General features: G+C 36.5%; 1 pseudogene across 1 annotated transcript in view; it reads left to right on the forward strand.

Moving 5' to 3' along the window:
- LOC309661810 (solute carrier family 25 member 16 pseudogene) overlaps window positions 1-16,422 on the forward strand; it is a 98,184-nt pseudogene extending 81,762 nt beyond the window's left edge. Inside the window, exon 2 of the transcript XR_014268389.1 lies at window positions 8,595-16,422. The product of XR_014268389.1 is annotated as a solute carrier family 25 member 16 pseudogene (transcript). The remainder of the gene's footprint in view (window positions 1-8,594) is intronic.
- The last annotated feature ends 208 nt before the right edge of the window (window positions 16,423-16,630 follow it).

Raw genomic sequence — 16,630 nt, forward strand, 5'->3', positions numbered from 1 at the left:
ACTAGCGTCTCAGAAGATAGTTCTTCAGAATATAGTTCTGATTCAGACGATGTGAATATTAGACCAAGAAAAAGACAAAAAACCTTAGTGATTGATTCTGATACGGAAAGTGAAAATGAAACTCACGGAGCTGGAGAATGCGCCTTTGCTTCTATAGAAGAGTGGATTGAAGACAACATTTCAGGAAAATTAGAAGACTTTACATATGTGTCAGGTGTCACTATTGAATGTAATAACCCACAAAGTGTGTGTTAGTGAAATAACAGAATTAATTTTTGGTAATGACTTTTTCAAATTGGTTGCTTCTCAAACAAACTTGTATTACCAACAGAATGAAAAATCATATAAAAAGTATGATAAGGCTTTAAAATGGACTGATGTAACCAATAATGACATGAAGAAGTTTCTTGGATTAATTATTTTGATGGGACAAATAAAGTCACACTGGAGAGAATACTGGTCAACTGATCCCTTATTTAAAACACCTATCTTTCCAAAGATTATGACAAGAAGGTTCAAACAAATAATGACATTTCTTCACTTTAATAACTTGGAAACTCCACTTCCTGCAGACAGAATTTCAAAGTTAAACCTCTTTTGGATTATTTTCTACCAAAATTTCAGTCGATCTATGTACCCAAACAAGAGCTATCACTTGATAAGGCAACGATAAGGTGGAGAAGATGACTCAGATTCAAAACCTATAATTCTGGAAAACTTACAAAATATGGAAAACTTACAAAATATGGAATTTTGGTCAGGATGGTTAGCGAAAAGTGAAACTGGATGTATATGCAACCTTGAGATTTACACAAGTGAAGGAAAGAAACTGCAATAAACAATATTATCAGTCCTACAACCTTATCTTGGTTCATGTCACCATATTTACCAAGACAATTATTACAACAGTGTGTCCACATCTGAAATATTGTTAAAAAATAAAACCAGAGTTTGTGGGACTATAAGAGAGAATCGTGGTCTATTAAACCAATTAAAGGAGAAATCTAAAAATCTACAGAGGGGAGAAATGACATCTTTATGCAAGAAATGATTCTTCTTATATGGAAAGACAAGAGGCCACTCCGCATGGTGACAACTATTCATGATGCCTCCATAGCATCTACAGGAAAGGAAGACAGGAGGACTAAACATCAGATGACTAAGTCCACTTGTATATTAGAGTATAATAAATGTATGAAAGGAGTTGATCGATCTGATCAATATCTGGCAAACTTCAATATCCTCTGGAAAACCTGAAAATGGTATAAGAAAGTGGGTTTCTATTTGAGTAATTGCAGTTTATTCAATGCGTTTAAAATTTATTGTAGCCTAAATGCACAGAATAAAATGACTTACAAGCAATTTTTGTTAGCAGTAACTAGAGAATGGGTAACTGACCATTCTGGTGAATGAAGTGTTAGTCCCACCCCGGTCCTTCTTGTGGCATTTCTAAAAGAGCCCCCTGCAAAGATCCACCTTGTCAACTATCAGGTAAAATAAAAGAACATATTCTAGAGGAAATAATACCCACAGGAATAAAACAAAATGCTGCCAGAAAGTGGAGACTCTGTTCTTCCGGGGAAAACACAGTGAAACATGGTATATTTGTAATAGATGTTCTGTTCCCCTACACAGAGGTGCCTGATATACTGCCTAACACACTCTAACAAAATATTAGAATGCTTTAGTAAGACATGTACAAAGTTTCAAATAAATACATTAAATGCAAAAAAAAGTTGTTGATATTTACTCAAATGCAGGTGTTTCAGTATTCACTTACGTAACAAATCACTAGCCATAGGTATTAGTTTCTGCAAAAATTCCCCAGTCAATAATGTGTTAAATATGCCAGTACATACATTAAAAGACAAAAAATATTGTAAAAGCAACTATAACTACAGTAAACACTAACAGGATAAACATGAAGATATAAAACATGACGTCAGAAAAATTGAGGGAGGAGAGTAAAAATGCAGATCTTTTAGAATGTGTTTGAATTAGACTATCAGTTTAAAGCAAGTAGATATAATTATGGGTCAACACATATGAACCCATGGTAACCAAAAATCAAAAACCTACAGTAGACACACAAAAAACAAAAAGAAACCCAAGCATACTACAAAAAAAAAAAAAAATCAAATGACAGTGAGAGAAACAAAAAGAATTGAACAGAGAAGAACTACAGAAACACCTGGAATACAAGTAATAAAATAGCAATAAGGACATACCTATCAATTACTTTAAATGTCATTGGTCTAAATTCTCTAATCAAAAAACATAGGTGGCTGACTGGATAAAAAAAAAATAAGACCCTTCAATATGCTGCCTACAAGAGACTCACTTCTGGGTGAAAGACACACAGACTGAACGTGAGGGGATGGAAAAAGATTTCATGCAAATAGAAACAACAAGAAAGCAGAGATAGCAATTCTCATATCAGACAAAATAGACTTAAAATAAAGGCTATAAAAAAGACAAAGAAGGACATTCTATAATAAAGGAATCAATACAAGAAGAGCATATTACACTCTTTAATATATACACACCCAATACAGGAGGACCCAAATATATAAAGCAAATACTAACAGACACAAAAGGAGAAATTAATAATACAACAATAGTAGGAGAACTTAAACACCCCACTGACATCAATGGACAGATCATCCAGACAGAAAATCAGTAAGGTAACAGTGGTCTTAAGTGATACAATGGACTAGTTGGACTTAATTGGTATCTATAGGACATTACATCCAAAAAAAGAATACACATTCTTCAAGTGCACATGGAACGTTCTCCAGGATATATCACATCCTAGAGTCACAAAATAACCCTCAACAAATTTTAAGAGGATAGAAATTATACTAAGCATTTTTATGACCACAATGGTATGAAACTAGAAATCAACTACAGAAAAAAAAAAGGAAAAGTACAAACACAGACTACACACAACATGCTACTAAAGCACCAATGGGTCAATGAAGAAATCAGAAAATACATCAAGACATAAAAATGGAAACAAGTTTCCAAAACCTATGAGATGCAGCAAAAGCAATTCTAAGAGAGAAGTTCATCGCAATTCAGGGCAATATAACCTACTATCTAAAAGAATTAGAAAACAACAAACAAAGCCCAAAGTCAGCAGAAGGAAATAATAAAGATCAACAAGGAAATAAAGAAAATAGAAGTGAAAAAAATCAGTAAAAGAGATCAATGAAACCAAGAGCTGGTTTTGGGAAAGATAAAATTGATAAACCTTTAGCCAGGCTCACAAAGAAAAGAGAACCCAAATAAACAAAATATGAAATAAAAGAAAAAACAACTGATATCCCAGAGATACAAAAAAATTATAAGAGAATACTATGAACCATTGTATGTCAACAAATTGGCAACTTAGAAGAATGTACACATTTCTAGAAACATACAGCCTGCTAAGACTGAATCAAGAAAAGACAATTTAAACAAACTGATCACTACAAGTAAGATTGAATTTGTAATTTAAAAAAACTCCCTGCAAACAAAAGTCCAGGGCCGGACAGCTTCTACCAAACATGTAAAGAAGAACTAATACCTATCCTTCTTAAACTATTCCAAAAAATTGAAGAGGAGGGAACACTCCCAAATTCATTTTACAAGGCCACCATCACCTTGATACCAAAACCACACAAAGACACTACAAAGATATTGGCTTGTAATTCTCTTTTTTTTTTTTTTCTGATGACTATAGATGCAAAAATCCTCAACAGAATATTAGCAAACCAAATCCAACAATACATAAAAAGGATCATACACCATGATCAAGTTGGATTCAGCCCAGAGTCACAAGGATGGTTCAACATACACAAATCACACAATGTGATACACCACATTAACAAAAGGAAAGATAAAAATCACATGATCATCTCAATAGATGAAGAAAAAGTATTTGACAAAATGCAACATCCATTCATGATAAAAACTCTCATCAAAATGGGTATAGAGGGAACATATCTCAACATAATAAAGGCCATTTACAACAAACCCACAGCCAACATCATACTCAAGCTGAAAGCCTTCCCTCTAAATTCAGGAATAAGACAAGGATGTCTACTCTCACCACTTCTAGCAATTGGAAGTCCTAGCCACAGCAATCAGACAAGAAAATGTATTCAAATTGGAAGGGAAGAGGTAAAACTCACTATTTCCAGATGACATGATACTCTATATAGAGAACCCTAAAGTCTCCACCCAAAATCTATTAGAATAAATCAGTTCAGCAAGGTTGCAGGATATAAGATTAATGCAGAAATATGTTGTGTTTCTATACACTGCAGTAAGTCCCCTACATACGAATGAGTTCAGTTTCAAGAGCGAGTTTGTAAGTCCAATGTGTTGTGAGTCCAACAAAGTTAGCCTAGGTACACAATCGGCTATATAGTACTGTACTGTAATAGGTTTATAATACTTTTCATATAAATAATACATAAAAAACAAACACGAAAAATAAACATTTTTCATCTTACAGTACAGTACCTTGAAAAGTGCAGTAGTACCAGCTACATCACCTCCACTCTTATGCTTGCTTTGGGATATCCTGGGCTTGAAATAAAGATACTGTACTGTACTCTATACAGTACTATACAGTAAAGTACACAAAAGCACAACCATTTATAGAGAATGCACACACATGACAATGTATGCCAGACACATGAACTAACTTACATGATTGGACATGCAAATGCACTTTTGCATCTTTGAAAGTTCACAACTTTAAGGTTCGTGTGTATGTGACTTATTGTAATAATGTAATATTAGAAAGAGAAAGTAAAAAACAATCCCATTTAAAATTGCATCAAAAGAAAAAGACCTATACTCTGAGAAGTATAAATCAGTGATGAAAGAAACTGAGAATGTGTCAAAGAAATGGAAAGATATCCCATACTCTCAGAGTGGAAGAATTAATATTGTTAAAATGGCCATTCTACCCAAAACAATCTACAGATTTAATGTGACCCCTCTGAAAATGCCCATGACATTTTTCACAGAACTAGAGTAATCCTAAAATTTATATGGAAGCACAAAAGACCCCAAATTGCCAAAGAAATCCTGAGAAAAAAAAGAACAAAGCTGGAGGTATAACCCTCCCAGACTTCGGACTATACTACAAAGATACAGTAATCAAAACAGAGACGGTATTGGCACCATGATATTGGCACCAGAACAGACACATGGATCAATGGAACAGAATAGAGAGCCCAAAATAAACCTACGCACCTATGGTCAAGTAATCTATGTGACAAAGGAGGCAAGACTATACAATGGAGAAAGACAGTCTCTTAAATAAGTTGTGCTGGGAAAACTGGACAGCCAGCCACATGTAAAACAATGAGATTAGAACATTCCCTCACACCATATACAAATATAAACTCAAAATGGTTTAAAGACCTAATGTAAGACCTGAAACCATAAAACTCTTAGGGGAAAACAGATGGAACACTGTGATTTAAATCATAGAAATATTTTCTTGAATCAGTCTCCTAAGGCAAAAGAAATAAAAGCAAGATTAAACAAATGGGACCTAATTAAACTTAAAAGCTTTTGCACAAAGGAAATCAGACAAAATGAAAAGACAGTCTATGCAGTGGGAGAAAATATTTTCAAATGATATGACCAACAAAGGGTTAACATCCAAAATATACAAACAGCTCATACAACTCAACAACAAAAAAACAAACAACCCAATAAAAAAAATAGGCAGAAGACCTGAATAGACATTTCTCCAAAGAAGGCACACAGATGGCTAACATGCTCATGAAAAAATGCTCAACATCACTAATTATTAGAAAAATGCAAATCAAAACCACAAGGAGGTATACCACCTCATACTGGCCAGAACGGCTATCATCGAAAGGTCTACAAATAACAAATGTTGGCGAGAATGTGGAGAAAGGGAACCATCCTGCACTATTGGTGGGAATGTAAGTTGGTGCAGCCACTATGGAAAACAGCATGGAGGTCCCTTAAAAAATTAAAAATAGAACTACCATAGCAATTCCATTCCTGGGTATATATCCAGAAAAAATGAAAACACTAATTCGAAAAGATAACATGCAACCCAATATTTGTGGCAATGCTAGTTATTGGGTTGGCCCAAAAGTTCGTTTGGATTTTTCATAAGATATTCGGGTTTTTCCATAAGATGTTACAGAAAAACCAGAACGAACTTTTTGGCCAACCCAATACAGTAGCCAAGACAGAAGCAACCCAAGTGCCCATCAACACATGACTGGATTAAGAAGATGCTGCATATATGCAATGGAATATAACTGAGCCATAAAAAAAGGAAATACTGCCATTTGCAGCAGTGTGGATAAACACAGAGTATTATACTTAGTGAAATAAGTCAGACAGAAAGACAAAAACTGTATAATATATGTGAAATCTAAAAAAATACATTTGAATGTATATGCAAAACAGAAAGACTCACAGATATAGAAAACAAACTTATGGTTACCAAAAGGGAGAGGGAAGTGGGGAGGGAAAAATTAGGAATATGGGATTAACAGACACAAACTACTATATATAAAATAGACAAGCGATAAGGATATACTGTATAGCACAGGGAATTATACCCATTATCTTGTAATAACCTATAATGAAGTGTAGTGTGCAATACTAAATCACTATGCTGTACACCTGAACTACAATATTGTAAATGAACTATACTTCAATTAAAAATAATAAAATTTTTTAAAAAGGACAGTAATGGATTACAATCCATTGAATAAAACTGTAGAAGTACATACTGATATTAACATATGAGAGAGAAGGAAATGCTTTCCCTTACAGTTGAGTATAAACTAATAAGTGTAGAAGAAATGAGGAAAATAACAAACCATTTGACAACCATTACAATGCTGATTGGTTCAAGTGGGAATTATCAATGGATGTTAAGGCTGGTAGATAGAAATTTGAAACTAGGCCAATATCCCATTTCTTATTAGAAATCTTCCCACAAAATACTTCTCAATTATGAAGGACACCAGAAGGGGAAAATGACAGGCTTCTCCACCTGTAATTCAGACCTCAACTTGAGCAGGTTATCAAGGTTAACATAAACAGTAGTGGGATGGGTCAATGTCATGTGCCTCCTGATGTGATACACTGAGAAGAACACAGCATCACTTCTGGACAGTAGGTTTCTATCAGTGTTGATATCCTAATTTGGATGGTTGCATTGTTGCTTTATAAGTAAGAGAGCGTCTTTGTGTTCCAGAAATATACACTAGATTTAGAGGTGAAGGGGCATCATGTTAGCAACTAGCTTTCAAGTGGCTCAGAAAACAAATAATGGCAATAGATAGTCATATAGAGATGCTTGCAGAGCAAATACATTAATAATTGGGGAATCTTAATGATGGGGATATGCTATACTTTACTGTCATTGCAACTTTTCTGTACATTTGAAATTTAAAAATTTACTAAAATACCTTTTTAAAAATCATATTTATAATATAAAGTGGTTTGATGATTGGCATTTTGGCAAGGAGTTGGGAAAAACAACTGCATAGATTTCTAGGTGGGAAAGTATATAAAAGTGCTGTTTCTTATGGAGCGCTGTTTGTCACTATCAAATTTTAAAATGCATATACACTTTGACCCAATAATTCTACTTTTAGGAATTAACGCTACAGATATATATACCTATGAATATGGGATATACTTCAAGTTACATGAAATGCAAATAATCAAGCACAAAATTGTGTGACTATATGATCATTTATGTGAAAAAGGAACCATGAATACATGTTTACCTATAATTACTGATAATATCAGAGAATAGAAAAGAAGCTGGATGGCTAGGTGAAGTGGTAGGCAAGATACTTTGCCCATCATTCTAAAAGTTAAAAAAAAAAAAAAAAAAAGCATAGATATAGGAGAGGTGGAGAATTGAGGCTAATTTTGGAATTGGTCTTAGGTTCTACCTCTTCATGGGAGGAACCACAATTTCCCCATTCCTTGGATCTGGACCTTGGCCAATTGAAGGTGGTAGAACTGACAGTGTGCCAACTCCAAGCCTAGGTATTAGACCCAGGCAGTTGCCATGAGAACTTGCCCAGGGAATTTGGTTGGAAGATGAAATACATAGAACAGAGCCAGTAACGCCAGCTGAGACCATTCTGGACTAGCCAACAGCAAGCCAATCACCAGAGTAAGCCCAGCCAGGACCAAATGAATTGCCCAGCTAAACCCAGCAGAACAACCCAACGGACCCATAGTCTTGTGAATATAATAAATGGTTGTTTTAAGCCACTAAGTCTGGTGTAGTTTTTAATGCAGCATTAGTGTGGCAACCGATTATACCCAGCATGAACCCCTTCTTATTGGGTCCTGTGTGAGTCTTGATATCTAACAGAGCTTACCTCCCGCTACAAACCTAGATGTCCAAAGGTATATTCAACTTTTCCTTGTCATCTTGGTAACCGGGCGTGGGCACATGACCTGGGCTCTGTTAATCAAATGCTTGCGTATGAAATTTTGAATCCACTTTGCTGCATCTACTAATTAAAGTGTCAAAATTCTCCAGTATCCTTATTTCTTGGTGTTGCTTGTTTCAGATTCATTGATGGTGGAATTGCCTGCTACGTGAGGTCCTAGCACTGATGCCTGTATCTTCAGTTGTTTCTCTGGAGAGTTTTCAGCTCTGCCTCTATTTATACATTTTCTGAGCCTGATCCTTCTGCTTCTGAAAATGAGAAGGTTTTGGGCAGTTCATGGAATTAAGTTTATTTTCTGTTTACAGGGGCCAGTGGGCCATTTTGTTTTTAAGCTGAACATCATTTATTTAGACTTTTGAAATTGATTAGTCAGGAATCTGCTGGTGTGGACATAGAATAGAGCTTCACGTTGGTGAAGTTAGAGAAAGAAGGTAGGGGAGAATTTTAGGAGTGGGGATGGTATTAATGTGCCTCTACATTATTCCCCTTTGAAACACAAGCAAAGAGATTAACTCAGTATATCTCAATTACTATGATATAGTACAAGTGAAATAGAGATCATTCATTGTGTGCCTTTGCATTGAAAATAAATTATACCAAGACTCAAGTCCTAGCAACCTTTTACATTAGGAATGACCAGGATTCAAGCTTTGAACTTTATCCCTAACCCATTACTTCCTTAGGTTTGTGGTTTATAAGTTTTGACCACTCTCACACTGTCCTGAAAAGAAATTTAGAATCCCAAGTATTAGTATACTTAAATGCCTTCTATTGTCCCTGAAAAAGTGCCTTGGATATGGATATATCAAGTAACTCAGGAAATCTTGAATCAGACAAGAAATTGGATAACTACCAATTTTCCCATCTCTTGGCTGACCATTGTCTCCCAATTAGTTTGAGACTCAACAGAACTAGGACCCTGGCTAAGTTTCAGCTGGCATTGATTCAATCTTTAAATCTCTCACATCCATCATGTCTCATTCCATAGCTTAGGCCCTCATCTCTCATCTAGATGATTACTGCAATGTGAGACAAGATTGGAGGCGGATAGACCAAGTTTTTAACAGGGGGCAGGCCTTCTGTGATTTGGTTTTTCTTACTTCCCACTGCAACTCCTGCCAATCCCAGGATAGAAAATAGACATTTGCCTGATTATACCAATTATTTTCAGAACGCCAAGCACTTACATGCTGTTCCTTATGACTAGCATGCCCTCCCCACTTGATAGATGTCCACTCATCCTTCAATTCTCAACTCAAGCATCACCCACTATGTCCATCTCCAAGTAGAGCTGACTCTTCACCTTCTCCTGCAGCCATGCTATCTATTTCACCCTATCCCTACTGTGGAGCATTGATTTCCTTGTTGTCTCTCCCATTGTTCAGAGTTCTCTTGTATCCCCAGGACATAGGCTATTGTACTAGAGTACTCAAATTATGCCTATGGGCAACCTTGGACAAATAGCCAAGAAAGAAACAAAGAAGGAACAAGAGAGAAAGAGAGGGAGGGGGAGGGAAGGGAAAGGAGGAGAGGAGAAAAGAGAAGAAAAGAAAAAAGAATCTGAACTCCCAGGGGCTCAATTCTCTATTCTACAAAATAATTGTAAATGTTCATCCTGCCAACAAAAATGTCCCTGACGTTTAAGAACCATACTTAGCAAAAGAGTGACAAGATGAAAATGCATGATAATTACTGCCTTGGATTTCAAAAATTATCCTCAAGAAATCTATCAATCACATTAGTAAGAGTCATTTCTTCCTTATTAACTATATAAGCTGAAAGGCTGGCAGGATTTCATGGAAATTTTATGATCACTGGTATCAGTCATGGTTTAAATCTGGCCTTGGATAAAGTTCTTGCCCTCTGGAGCTCAGTTCCTTGAATTGAAAGGATTGTATTACACTGCTAGGAATATATATATATATATATATATATATATATATATATATACACACACACATATACATATATATACACACACACATACACATATATACACACACACACATATATACACATCTACATACATGCACACACATATGTAAATATATACATATATATGTATCCTTAAATAGTTTTGTTACTTTTCCAGTGAACAGGCTTACAGGAGCTAAAAACGTGACACAACCAAGATTTTCATTACATGGAAAATGTTGTTTAGAAAAAAATCACGATGTCCATACTATCCAGTTTTATACAGCATTTAAAAAATACTGAAGTGTAACTATATACTGACTTGGAAACCTGTCCATGTCCTGTTTAGTGGGAAAAAATATTGAACATGTGCAATTATGATCTTATTGATCATTTTGGAAAAGATATCTGTATATAAGGAGGTACATATATGTGCATAAAAGTGCTTAGGGGAACAATCACCAAAACCAAAATGTGTAATATATGAAGGGGGGGGGAGAAGACATTACAAGAGAAAAAGAATTTCAATAAACAATTCTATTTTGATTGATATAGCCCATTCAGGATGCAATAACAAAAAACCACAAACTGGATAGCTTATAAACGTATTTCTCACAGTTCTGGAACCTGGGAAGTCCAAAATCAAGGCACCAGCATGGTCACATAGAAACTGCCGACCAAGAATAGTTTACCCTACAAAGTTATGCCTCAGAAATGAAGGCAAGAGAAAGCTTTTCGTAACAACCAAAAGCTGAGGGAATCCATCACCACTATACCTGCCTTAGAAGAAATGCTGAAAAAAGTTCTTCAAGTTAATATGAAAGGATGCTAACTTCTAATATGTAAGGCTCGTGAAAATATACACATTGCGCTGGTAAAGCTAAGTATATAGTCAGATTTAGAATACTCTAATACTATAATATGATGACATATAACCACATGACTCTAGTATAAAGGTTAAAGGACAGACTCTGCCCCTCCTGACTGGCGGTTGGTGCCCTGTCACTGCCCACTCTGGCCATGGCTAGGGCCCTTGGCTTGTAATTTGGCGACCAAATCTCCCGAGGCAGCACTGGCTGTGGCGACCCCACCTCTAGCGATGCGGCAGGCAGCAGGAGCTGGAGGGCCCATTGCAGGCCGAGATTTCTCCTGGCCGTGCTCCTTCCTGGCTACAGGTGTTGCCGGACGCCGTGCCAAAACAGGTGCTCCTTTAGATCAACAAAGGTTTTATTACCAGCTCACAATCACCATTACAAACATTTGGGAGTGTTTGCTGCATTGCGTGCTGTTCCCCAAAGGAGGGATACCTTGGGGATTGTATAAAGGGAATGGTGCAGTGATGATCCAAATCGTTCCCTATGGTGCGATCCAGTTTATCGCGTTTGAGCATTATAGAACATTAATTACTACAAAGCTGGGAGTTTCTGGTCTGCGCACAGATGAATGGCTGGATCGATGGCAGGTTTAACAGCAGTTATATGTACTTACTCTCTTCATGTGGTTAGAGTATGCCTAGCACTCCCGGTGAAAGGGGAACATACCTATACAGGAATTATTCATGCATTCAAAACAATTTAGGCAAAGGAAGGTGCCTTGCATTTTACAGAGGCCTGATGCCTGCTGTATTAGGAAAGGCTCCCCGTGCAGGTGTTTCATTTTTTTTTTTTTTTTTTTTTTTTTTTTTTTACTTTTGGTGCCTTTCCCATGCTCCCACCCTTCTTCGCAGACCTTCAGACTATCCTAACGTCTGAGTTTTGAAAACTCACATAAACTTACATTATGGTGGTGCTGCTGGAACAATAACACAGACAGTATCTGACCCATTTGATGTAACTCATCAGTGAATGCAGTTAAGGACTGTTCTTCCAGAATTTGAAAAGTGCCATACCATGGAGGTGACTATAAAGTATGTCTATATGGCAGGGAATTCAGAAGGATATCATGGTATCTCTCTTAATTACATTCACTGTGTTCTTTCTCAAGCAGTTGCTTTTACAGTACATGAACTTATGAAGCAGTCTTTTCTCCTCAACTAAAAAAAGTTGTTGTGATTTCTTTTCCTTAGTAAACTCTTTGAGGGAGAAATAAAATGTTAATTTGGGGGGAGAACATTACTTGAAGGGGAATATATACCCTGTCACAGGAAACCATGGGTATTTTTAGCACTTGTTTTTTTATTCATCACAAATCGAAAGTGCTTACTTATACTTTTGGATGCCAAAAGTTATATCTTAGAACATTGAAAAAAATGTAAGCTGTTGCTGGCTAAAAGTGTTATTTGGGGGCTTCCCTGGTGGCGCAGTGGTTAAGAATCCGCCTGCCAATTCAGGGGACACGGGTTCGAGCCCTGGTCTGGGAAGATCCCACATGCAGCGGAGTGACTAAGCCTGTGCTCCACAACTACTGATCCCATGTGCCACAACTACTGAAGCCCACACGCCTAGAGCCCATGCTCCGCAACGAGAAGCCACCACAATGAGAAGCCCGTGCACCACAACAAAAAGTAGCCCCCGCTCACTGCAACTAGAGAAAGCCCGCATGCAGCAACGAAGACCCAATGCAGCCAAAAAATAATAATAATAAATACATTAATTTTTTTTAAGAGGTGTTATTTGGAATTAGAACTAACTTAAAATGGGATTCAAAAGGTTGCCATTAAGTTTACTTAAAAAACTAAAAGTAGAGCTACCATATGACCCAGCAATCCCACACCTGGGTATATATACAGAAAAGACAAAGTAAAAGATACACACACCTCAATGTTCAGCTCTGTTTACAATAGCCAAGATATGGAAACAACCCAAGTGCCCATCAACAAATGATTGGCTTAAGAAGATGTGGTGTGCGTGTATGTGTATATATATATATATATATATGTATATATAACATATATACCTATATATGTATGTATATATATACACACATACAATGGAATTATTACTCAGCCATAAAAAGGAATGAAATATTGCCATTTGCAGCAACATGGATGGACCTAGAGAATACTGTTTAGTGAAGTAAGTCAAAGACAAATATTATGTAATATCACTTATATGTGGAATCCAAAAATGATACAAATGAGTATATATACAAAAGAGAAACAGACTCAGACAGAAAACAAAGGGGAAAGGGAAAGGAAAGGGGGAAGGGATAAATTAGGAATTTGGGATTAACAGATACACACTAGTACATGTAAAATAGATAAGCAATAAAGATTTACTATATAGCATAGGGAACTGTATTCAATATCTTATAATAACCTATAATGGAAAATAATCTGAAATATATATATTCAGTTATATATATATCTAAATCACTTTGCTATACACCCAAAACTAGCTCAATACTGTAAATCAACTATAATTTTAAAAAGAGGTTGCCATTAGCTTTATCATGCTATTCCAGTTTTAAATTGTAATCATGATTTTCAAAGACTCTAGCATCAGTTCTTATTATAAACGGTCTTGGTTATATTGCAGCAGAATCATGAGAACTGAAAATTTAAGTTATATGAAGCATGCTTAGAAGCCAACACTGAAGTATTATTATTAATATTGCTCTTCTTGTAATTCTGCTCTACTGAATAAAAGGACACTTTCTCTTCATTTCTTAATAAAAATTGTATTTAAAAATTAGCTGTGTGGAGACTCAACAATAAGAATTTTCAGGAATTGCACAAATGTTATTTCCAGTTACTGTGAGTGATTTAAATGTGTTTTTAAAAGTCAATGTATTGGGACTTCCCTGGTGGCACAGTGGTTAAGAATCCGCCTGCAAATGTAGGGGACACGGGTTCAAACCCTGATCCAGGAAGATCCCCCATGCTGCGGAGCAACTAAGCCCATGCACCAAAACTACTGAGCCTGTGCTCTAGAGCCTGCGAACCACAACTACTGAGCCCACATGCCATAACTACTGAAGCTTGCATGCTTAGACCCCGTGTTCTGCAACAAGAGAAACCACCGCAAGGAGAAGGCCATTCACCACAACAAAGAGTAGCTGCTGCTCACCGCAGCTAGAGAAAGCCTGTGCACAACAAAGAAGACCCAACACAGACATAAATAAATAAATAAATTAATTAATTAATTAAATAATATTAAAAAAAAGTTAGTGTATTTCCCAAAGGCAGTAATAAATACTGAGTATCTTTGCTCTTAAAACAGATTAGCATTATAGATTTGTTTCTGCTAAATTTTTTAGTATACACCAAATCATCTAAGTGGACTGTGAAATATCCACTAATATAGATGTGAACATCAGAGAACGATTCTAAGGTATTATGTCATGATACATCAACTAGTTCATCCCTGTAAAATAATTTTAGTGCAATGTAAACTTAAGTAGAAATGTAAAATATGATTTGAATTGCTATCCTTTATATTAAAATGGTTTAAAATGTAAGAATTCCATTTATTGTGTTTAGAGTACTTTTTATGTTTTATCATAAGCATGACTAAAACACAAGGGGAACAGTTATGGTTCTGTCCTGAGAAATAGCAATTTGTAGAATAGTTTTCTAATGTCTTAAAAAATCATAAGCTGAAAGTCTTATTTCTGCTTCAATTTTTATTTTTTGCATAAAATATTTCTTGTCATACCTTGGTAAAAATTAGATGAACTGGTTTCACTTCCAAAGTTTTTATTTTAAAATAAATATGTACCTTTGTATGACTTATAAGTGTACACACAGGTAAAAATACATGTGTTCCTAGAACTATTTTGTATATTTTAATTTCTGGGCTACAAATGTATCTAAATACTGTCACCAAATTTCAAGAAAATTTAAATGTATAGAATAAATATCTCAGGTTACCAATAAAAGGACTGCAGATTTTTAAAATAAAATTTTGCATTCTATGTCTGTTATAGAATACATAGGATATTAAAAATAAATTTTATTCAAAAAGGTTAAAGAGGAGATTGGTTCAAGATGGCAGAGTAGAAGGACATGTGCTCACTCCCTCTTGTGAGAGCATGGGAATCACAACTAACTGCTGAACAATCATTGAGAGGAAGACACTGGAACTCACCAAAAAAGACACCTCACATCCAAAGTAAAGGAGCAGCCACAATGAGATGGTAGAAGGGGCGCAATCACAATAAAATCAAATCCCATAACTGCTGGGTGGGTGACTCACAAACTGCAGAACAATTATACCACAGAAGTCCACCCACTGGAGTGAAGGTTCTGAGCCCCACATCAGGCTTCCCAACCTGGGGGTCTGGCAAGTGTAGGAGGAATTCCCAGAGAATCAGACTTTGAAGGCTAGTGGGATTTGATTGCAGGACTTTGACAGGACTCGGGGAAACAGAGACTCCACTCTTAGGGCACACACAAAGTAGTGTGTGCATCAGGACCCAGGGGGAAGAAGCAGTGACCCCATAGAGACTGAACCAGACCTACCTGCTAGTGTTGGAGGGTGTCCTGCACAGGCGGGCATGGCAGTGGCTCACCGCGGGGACAAGGACACTTGCAACAGAAGTTCTGGGAAGTACTCCTTGGCATGAGCCCTCCTGGCATCTGCCATTAGCCTCACCAAAGAGCCTGTAGACTCAAGTGTTGTGTTGCCTCAGGCCGAACAACCAACAGGGAGGGAACTCAGACCCACCCATCAGCAGACAAGCAGATTAAAGTTTTACTGAGCTCTGCCCACCAGAGCAACACCCAGCTCTAACCACCACCAGTCCCTCCCATCAGGAAGCTTGCACAAGCCTCTTAGATAGCCTCATCCAACAGAGGAAAGACAGCAGAAGCAAGGAGAACGACAATCCTGCAGCCTGTGGAAAGAAAACCACATTCACAGAAAGATAGATAAAATAAAAATGCAAAGAGCTATGTACCAGATGAAGGAATAAGTTAAACCTCAGAAAAACAATTAAATGAAGTGGAGATAGGCAACCTTCCAGAAAAATAATTCAGAATAATGATAGTGAAGAAGATCCAGGACCTTGGAAAAAGAATGGAGGCAAAGAGCGAGAAGATTCAAGAAATGTTTAACAAAGATCTAGAAGAATTAAAGAACAAACAGATGAACAATACAGTAACTGAAATGAAAAATACACCAGAATGAATCAATAGCAGAATAACTGAGGCAGAAGAACGGATAAGTGACCTGGAAGACAGAAGGGTGGAATTCCTGCCGTGGAACAGAATAAAGAAAAAAGAATGAAAAGAAATGAAGACAGCATAAGACACCTCTGGGACAACATTAAATGCACCAACATTCGCATTATAGGTGTCCCAG

This window comes from Balaenoptera physalus (genome assembly GCF_965194825.1).
Source record: "Balaenoptera physalus genome assembly, chromosome: 5".
Classification (NCBI taxonomy): Eukaryota; Metazoa; Chordata; class Mammalia; order Artiodactyla; family Balaenopteridae; genus Balaenoptera; species Balaenoptera physalus.